Consider the following 8,529-nt stretch of genomic DNA (forward strand, 5'->3'; position numbering starts at 1 on the left):
AATAATTCTTTAGCTGCTGTGCTATGAAGGTTCTAATCAGACCACCTATAAATAACAGAACAGGCAGGCAGCATGCATTATATACATGTAGCTTCCAAAATATAAAAACCTATTGCAGGGCAATCTGTCACCTCTTTTCAAGTGTCAAGGTCACCTCCTTTCCTTGGATGGCTGCATGCCTGAGCTCTTCACTGAGCCAATGAATAGACAGAGCTGTCTGCATCTCCAGGAAAGAGGTAATAATAGAAAAAGGAAGAAAACAGGGGACTATGATCAGTTTAGAAGTTTCTTTGATTTCGAAGCTGTTTAATATTTAGCTTGTAAGTGTTGTGGACTTCTGAATAGTTGGTTAGTACACAGATTAGTGTTCTTTTGCTGCTTTTTATTGTCAGTAAAATTCTTTTAGGTTGAGAATGTGGCTCAGTGATAGAGTGCTTGCCTACCTTGCAGGAATTCCTGGGTTTGAGTCCAGCACTAAAAAAAGAATTCTACTATATAATACATACTCAGGAAAGATAGAATTTCAAACAACGGAGATAATAAAAAAAACTATAAGAAATTAATTTGCTCTCAAAGAAAGCTTTTGTTGTGTATGCTTCAGTACACACGAATATATTTATACTGATGTATTTCATGTAATGTGTAGCCTTGGCATGAGTTTGAGTATTTTTTTCAACAATAAGTATTTCTTTGTAGAATGATTTGTAGGGACTAGTGTTTAATTCCATAGATATTAAATTATTACATATTCAATCTTCTCTTTTTAAATGTTTAGATTATTTTCAACTTTTCTCTTTTAAATTGTGATATAATATTTTCCTTATTAAACAAAACAATATTAAACAAATATTGTAATTATTGCCTTAACATAAATCCATAGAAATAAAATTTTTGGGCCAAGTTAGTGCCTTTTATTAGTAATATAAACAGAATGTCTTATACCAATATGCTAACATAATTAGCATATTTTACTCTATAAGTGTACTATACTATATGAGCATAATGGTGCATATACTAGTAGTATGCAGTAGTAGCATACATACTAGTACATACTTTCTTACCAAACTCAGTGTTATGTATGTCAATTCTAAACAAATTTAAAAATAAAAATAAAGTTTATGCTGAGTCTCTAAATCTTCATTTCCTAAGGATCTTGCATCATGTCAAGCTTTGGTTAAACAAATTTGCTATAATTTTCTCTTTTTAATTTGTCTTCTGTCAAAGAGATGTCAGCCATGAACTTTGTAGTGGTTGAGGAAAAGATATATTAACATACTATTTTAATACAATTAACATATTTTAATACTAATTTTAGGTTAGTTTATATCACCTAATTTCTGTGTAGAAATGTACTTATTTCATTTTCCCCAGTTGGATAGGTGAATACCACCCAGGTTGAGGTCAATAACCCAAAATATGTCACCTCAGTATACTGCATAATTTAAGCTGAAAGAAACTGAAAAAAACACAGAAACAGAAAGGTCTTTCTGCCCTTTTCCCACTTGAACATTCTCAAGTGGCAGATGTCTGTTTTATATCTGGAGGAAAGGAATGTTTCAACTGAGAGAGCAGAAGAATATAAAGAAACAGGCTTGCTAAGTTTCCTTCAGCTTACTACCATTGAATCACATTCCTTTTTTTTTACTTTTTGAGACAGGGTCTTGCAGTTAAGGCTGGCCTTGAGCTCACTTTGCAGCCCAGGCTGGCCTTGAACTCATAATGATCCTCTTGCCTCTGCCTCTGGAGTGCTGGGATTACAGGTGTGCACCACCACACCCGGCTCAGACTCCCTTTTTGTCCTATTACACTTCTATTTCAATGTCCATTCTCCATTAAATTTAAGCATAAACCGAAGTATTTGGGGCTTGGTTTCCACAGGACGTTGAGTCATATAAACTTGGGTAAGTGTATTACCATGCTTTTCTTTTGTTAACTTGTCTTTTGTTGTAGGATATCACTGATGAACTAATACTACTTTTTCTTCCCCACAGTGCTAATTTTCCCATAGCCTTGCAACCATCATGTTACTCTTTTTTTTTTTTTTTTTTTTTTTTTTTTTTTTTTTTTTTTTTTTTTTTTGTATTGGTCAATATGTTGGGTTTGAAAACAGTAGTTCATTGAATTACTTTTTAAAAAATTCCTTTTGGAGTGGTACCATCAAGATGGTGTAAGAAAACTTTCCATTGCTTATTCCTCCACAGAAACATCAGTTTATACAACCATCCCATGTGAAAATACAAATACAAGAAAGAGTTAAGGAATTCATTAAGCAATTACAGCACTTGGACATAGCACAAAAGTAAAAAGAAAAAAAAAAAAAAGACTCATTGAAAAGAGCAGAAAGGATAATTTCACTTCACCCATAAGACTCTTCCCCAAGTCGGGGTAACACAGTGTAGACAGAGGCAGCCTCCCCTTGGTGAACATTGACCAATGCCATAAACCGCAGCACCAAGCCCACTCTCACTGAAATCTGGGGCAGGCTGCCTCCTAAGGTACCAGGCTCTAAACTGACCCCTCCAGTCCAAGGTTTGAGGTCTACTTCAGAAGACCCCAGTGCCGGGCCTAAGCCTGCAACTGGGATCCAGAGTATCATCACATAATGACAAGCCCATGTTAACACACAGTCAACAATGAAAGGCTAGGAGGCTTTCTCTGAGATCAGGAGCAAAACATGGATGTTCATTCTCACTATTTCTCTTTAACATGGTCCCAGAAGTCCTAGTGAGTGACATTAAGGAAGACAAATAAATAAAAGGCATCTAATTGGAAAGGAAGAAGTAAAGTTATCTCTGTTTTCAGATGACATGACTTCATATATAGAAAATCCTAAAGAGTACACTAAAATGTGTTAAAATTGATAAAGTCAGTAAGATGCCAGGATACAAAAATAAACATACAAAAACAAGAAGTATTTCTACACAATAGCAACAAAATATCCATCAAGTGGAATCAAGAAAACAATCTCACTTGTAATAATATTTAAGGGGCTGGGGAACTAGAGGACCCGGGTTCAATCCCTGGTACCACATGTATGCCAGCCCCAGAACCTGGGTGCACTGTGCTAGCCACTGAAGTCGAGCATGGCAGTGCATGCCTGTAATCCCAACACTGGGAAGGCTGAGATAGGAGGACCACTAGGAGTCCAAGCTGTATAGTGAGACTCTGTACCAAACAAATAAATGAAAGATAAAAATCTAAAATTTTTATAAATTTTTATAAATCTAAATTTATAATGATATTTCTGAAAAATGAAATAGGAACAAACTTAACCAAGAATAGGAAAGATATCTGCAATGAAAATAATAAAGCAATAATTAAAGAAAAATGAAATAATATCCTGTGCTCATGGTTCATATTGTGCTCACAATTTATGTTGTTAAATTGTCATACTACCCAAAGTGACCTACAGATTCAACATAATCCCTATCAAAGTTCAGCAGACAGTTTTCACAGAAACAACAAAACTTCAGCATGAACTGTGGTATCTCTCACCTGTAATCCCAGCACTTGGGAGGCTGAGGCAAGAGGATCCATATTTAAGGCCTGCCTAAAATATATAGTGAGAGCCTGTCTCAAAAAAACCAAAATATCCAAACCAAACCCAAAAACAAACAATCAAAATTCAGCTAGATATAGTTGTAATGCCAGTACTCTGGGAAGCAGAAGGACAATAAATTCAATCCTAGCCTAGGCAAATTAGTGGCTTAGCACAACCCTGTGTTACAATTTTTAATTTTTTTTTTGTAAGTGTCTACAGGGTCTACAGGGTCTCAGGGTCTCACTACATAGATCGGACCCACAATGATCCACCTGTGTTCAGCCTCATAAAAAACAGGGATTAAGGCATGCACCACCATGCCCAGTCTCAATCATCATCTCAGCGCTCCCCGGGGTGGGGCCAGCACATCATGCCAAGAATCAAATCCCAGCTGGTGTGTCTGCCTAAGCAGATGCTTTAATCTACTTTCCTTTTTTCTTTTTTTTTATTTTTTATTTTTATTTTTTTTTTACAATTTTTAAAAGGCTGAAAATGTGACTCAGTGCAATGGTCTTGGGTTCAGTTACATCTTAGTGCCTTTCTTTCAGTGCTGAGACAAAATACCCAATGCCTACAAGTTAAGAGAGGAAAGGCTTATTTAACTTGCAGTTTGTAGAGGTTTCAGTTCATAGCTGCCTGGCTCCAAGGCAGGGTGGTATAGCAGAAGGGCATCAGAGAGGAGAAATAGGTCATGGCAAAAAGACAGCAAAAACAAGCAAGCAAAGTGACAAGCTACATAGCAGTTTCTTTTGTCCCTTTTATATTCTATTTAGGTTACCTGGCTTAGGATGGGCACACACTTAATCCTAGCATAGCACTGTGAATCAATCCCAGCATCATGTTCTTGATCTCAGCAGCACAAACCCTAGATCCAACAACCTTCAAAAAGCCCCACGTATGAGCACATGAAGTTTGGAGGGACACCTAACACAAGACACAACAAATCCTCAGTACCACACACAAAAAGCAAAATCCTAAAATCCATGTGGAACCACAAAAGACCTCAAATAGGCAAAATGAGCTTGTGTAAAAAGAAGGAAGTTCAAGGTATTATGCTGCCTGATTTCAATATATACTACACAGCTTGTGGTACTGGCATAAAAAAACAAACCCATAAACCAGTGGAACTAAATAGACCAGAAATAAATCCACACATTCACAGTAAATTTTTATTTATTTATTTATTTTTATTTTTCAACAAATAATACACTGCATATATTCTTCTTAGTGGTTAATTGCTGTACAAGATGCGGACTTGTGATCCTATTTACAAACACCATTAGAACAAATCATTCTATTCATTAAGAGAATGCAACTATATATCTATCCCAACCACTTTGAATACACAGATACAAAATGGACATTCATCGGTATACCCCATTTTTCTAAGTTCCGTTATTGAATATTATAGGTGTGTAAACTCAGCAAAATATTCTAAAAGAGTCCAGTAGCCCATAATAGCATTGGGTCTTCACAGTAAATTTCTGACTAAAGTACTAAGAACACACAATAGGGGAAAGAACAATTCTTCATTAAATAGTGTCTGGAAAACTGGATATCCACATGGAGAAGAATGAAACTGGACTCCGTATCTCACACCGTATTAAAAATGGCTTAAATGTTAAACCTAAAACTATAAAACTACTGGAAGACCAAAATGGGAAACTTCCTCCTCCTGTTTCTCCTCATCTTCCCCTTCTTCTTCCTCTTCCTCTTCCTTTTCTTCTCCTTTCTTCTCCCACCCCCCCCCCACAACTTCTTGCATTTTTTTTTGATATATTTTTCTCACTCCGTAATTCAGGCTGGCTTTAAGCTCACTACGTAGCCCAGAATGGCCTCAAACTTGTGGCTCTCCTTCTGCCTCAGCTTCCAAAGTGCGGGGATTACAGGCATGTACCACCATGACTGGCGGAGAAACTTCTTGATATTCATCTGGGTAAAGGTATTTTGGATATGGCCCTAAAAGCATAGCTAACAAAAGCAAAACTAGACAAACAGGATTTCATCACATTTAAAAGCTTTTACTCAGCTAAGGGAACAATCAATAGAATAAAAACAACCTACAGATCTTGAGAAAAGAAATTAGAAACTAGACATTTGCTAAGGGGTTACTGTAATATGAAAAATGAAACAAAAACTCAAAATCATGAAAACAAATAGCCTGATTTAAAAATAGGTCAGCAACCCAAATAGATATTTCTCAAAAGGTCATATATGGTCAGCAGATATTTGTAAAAATACTCAAATTCACTGATCACCAGGAAAATGCAAATTCAAACCAATATGAGGTATCATCTCATGTCTATTAAGATGGCTGTTCTCAAAAAGACAAAAGATAGTAAGTGATGTGGACAATGTAGTTAAAAGGAACCCTTGCCTCTTCTAGATGGGAGTGTAAATCTGTGCAGCTGCTTTGGAAGACAGCAAGGAGATTCCACACCTAGAAACAGAGTCACTACATGATGCACTATGGAGATTTGTCCAAATGAAACAAAGCCAGTGTTCAAGGGACACCTGCACTATGTGCTCATTGCAGTGTCAATCACAACCACCAAGACAGGAAATCAAACTTCAGTGTCCATCAGCAGGAGAATAGATAAAGAAAATACGTGGCACACACCTAACAGAATATCATTCTGACTCTAAAAAGAAGAAAATCTCAGGGTTGCAACAACAGGGATGAGCCTGGAGGACATTGTTAAGTGAAATAAACCAGGCAAGAAAAACAAATGCTATATGTACTCACACATATGCAGAGACTGACATAAGTGAACTCACAGGGGTAGAGAGTAAAGGACCAGAAACTTTAGGGCAAAGGGAAAGGATAACAGGATGTTGGGCAAAGGGAGCAAAGTTTCAGTTAACAGGAAGAATAAATTCCAGAATCTTTTCTATAATATGAAGACCATAATTTATGTATTTTTGAAAGTTACTGAGAGTAGATCTCAAATACGGGCTCAGCGGTGAGATGATATATATTAACTACCGCAGCTTAATCACTTCACAATGTATATGAATATCACAATTATCACACTAAACACTAAATATATAGTTTTGTTGATTATATCATAATAAAAACTGATAAAACTTTCTTTTATAATGCCATGCCCAATTTTTGAAAATTGGCTTAGTTTTAAAAATTTGATCTCAATATAATGATTATATATAAATTAGATAGTCATTTAAAAATTTCTTTTTTGTACTAATCCATGCTGTTTTTTCTCATAAATTATGTCTAAGAGAAGTTTTCTAGTAGTATTAGTCTGTACTTAATTAAAAATGCATACAAAATTAAAACCTAAATTAAAGTTAGAGGAACCATTATTGTGGATTTTTTTCTCCTTCAATTAAAAATAGAGGGGATGTTCCTTCTCCCTCCCTCCCTTTCTCCAGTTAGAACCAGTTTTAAACTCCTTAGTGACTAACTAGCTTTAATAATCCCTAAAAAAAATTCCATATCCTCCCCATACAACGTTTTGTGTTATTTACTTTTCTTCTTGCTGAGATGAGAGGTAAAGTTTATTTTGGCTCAGAGTTTGTAGCAGTCTCACCAGCTGGTTCCAAGGCAATGTGGTGTGGCAGACAGACAGGGCAGTGGAGAAACAGTTCATGGCAGGCAGAAGGCAGCAAAACAGCAAAGCAGCAAACTACAAGCAGCAAGTGAGGATAGCAGCCTTCTTCCTGTCCCTTACATTCCATGTAGCCTACATGTCTTTGGGCCAGGTATCACTTGTACCCTTAGTGGCCTTCCCATTATCCACACCAAGAACTATACCCAACCAACAGTGGACTAACTTAGTAATCACACACCTTGATCCTAGTGTCTCACATTTAGATCTAGGTACCTCTGAAGAAGCTCCACCTATGACCACGTGAGACTTTGGGGGACATTTAGACACAGCTGTAACATCTCTCTATTATCTAATGATGTTTATTAATGTAAAAGCCTTTCATGGCACAATATGAACTGTTTTTCTTCTTCTTTAAAAAATATTTAATGGTGACTTCCTGAAGGCTACTGTCCCTCTGATTTTTCTTCTCCAGACTAAATAAGCTCATCCATATATGCAGGCCAAGCCAAATAATTTCCTTTATATTGATTTGCTGCTCAGGAACATTCATGAAACTAGAACATGAGTTGAGAACTAAGAAAACACATAAGAAGTACATAGATATTAACACATCCTCATTTTATTTTTTTATTTTTGAATTCTATTTTACTTTTTTTTTTGGCGAGCTCCACCTACCCTGAGGGCTGGGCTGGTGCGACATGTGGTGCCGGGGATCAAACTGTGGTTCCCTGCACCTGCCTAAGCTTGCCTAAGCACAAGCTTTAGACCACTGGCCCTCATTGGCCCTCTATTTTACTTTAAAAGAAAACAAAGATAGTTTTTTAAAAAACATTAGAAATGATACAGAATTTCACTAAACAAATGAAAATAGTTGTTACATTGCATATTGCTGTCTTCAAATTGATTGTTCAGTTTACCAGATAAAAGCAAGCAAAATTAGTCAAAAAACAATTAAGCATTCCACGATGGTGGTGCAGCAGGCCAAACTCAGTAAGTGTTCAGGATAGTGAGGGGTAGAGGCTAGGGGGCCAGTCAGGGAGGCTCCCCCTACCAGGGGTGGAGGGCAGGCTCACCGAGGCTGCTGAAGCTGTCTGGGGACCAGCCTGGCTTCCACAATGGTATGTATGTGGGGCTAAAAATTTTAAGTTTTTTGTTTGCTTTATTTTTGAGACAGATTTTGCTATATAAAGTTCAGCCTTGAAGTTGTTATGTGGCCTAGACTGGCCTCCAACTTGTGGTGATCTTCCTGCCTCTACCTCCTAAGTGCTGGGATTACAAGTGTGTCCCACTGTACCCAGACATTCTTTTGCTTTAAAAATGTTTAAAGTGGGGCCAGGGAGATAGCTTAGTAGAATAAGCACTTGCCTGGCAAGTGCAAGGTTCTGAGTTCAATCCACAGTGCCACCAAAAAAAAAA

The sequence above is a fragment of the Octodon degus genome, unplaced genomic scaffold (genome assembly GCF_000260255.1).
Source record: "Octodon degus isolate 3935 unplaced genomic scaffold, OctDeg1.0 scaffold00125, whole genome shotgun sequence".
Classification (NCBI taxonomy): domain Eukaryota; kingdom Metazoa; phylum Chordata; class Mammalia; order Rodentia; family Octodontidae; genus Octodon; species Octodon degus.